Below are 441 nucleotides of genomic sequence, written 5' to 3'. Positions count from 1 at the left end.
AATATAAAATATTATTAAAGATAAAATTTTTCAGTATTATTACTGAATTTTGGTAACGTATTTCAGACGATTTTTTGTCTTATTTTGTCAAAAATCTATCCAAATTTGTCAAAATTTTTCATCTTGAGTAATAAATTCCCAAAAATTTTGTCTTATTTTTTCAAAAATCTTTCAATTTCAGCAATTTTTTTGCTGAAAAACGCCTTAAACCTAATAAAATAACAGTAATGCATTTCAGACTTATTTTTATAGAAAATATAAAATATTATTAAAGATAAAATTTTTCCGTATTATTACTGAATTTTGGTAACGTATCTTTCATTTTGAGTAATAAATTCTCAAAAATTCAAAACAGGATTTTCAGAATTCCAATTCACTGAAAAATTTTCAGGAATGCAAATCCGAATACATGGATCTGCGTCGTCAATGTCAACAATTCGC

This window comes from Tribolium madens, unplaced genomic scaffold (genome assembly GCF_015345945.1).
Source record: "Tribolium madens isolate multiple individuals breed KSU strain unplaced genomic scaffold, Tmad_KSU_1.1 Scaffold_20;HRSCAF=117;Tcas5.2_LG4, whole genome shotgun sequence".
Classification (NCBI taxonomy): Eukaryota; Metazoa; Arthropoda; class Insecta; order Coleoptera; family Tenebrionidae; genus Tribolium; species Tribolium madens.
This window is presented reverse-complemented; position numbering follows the sequence as displayed.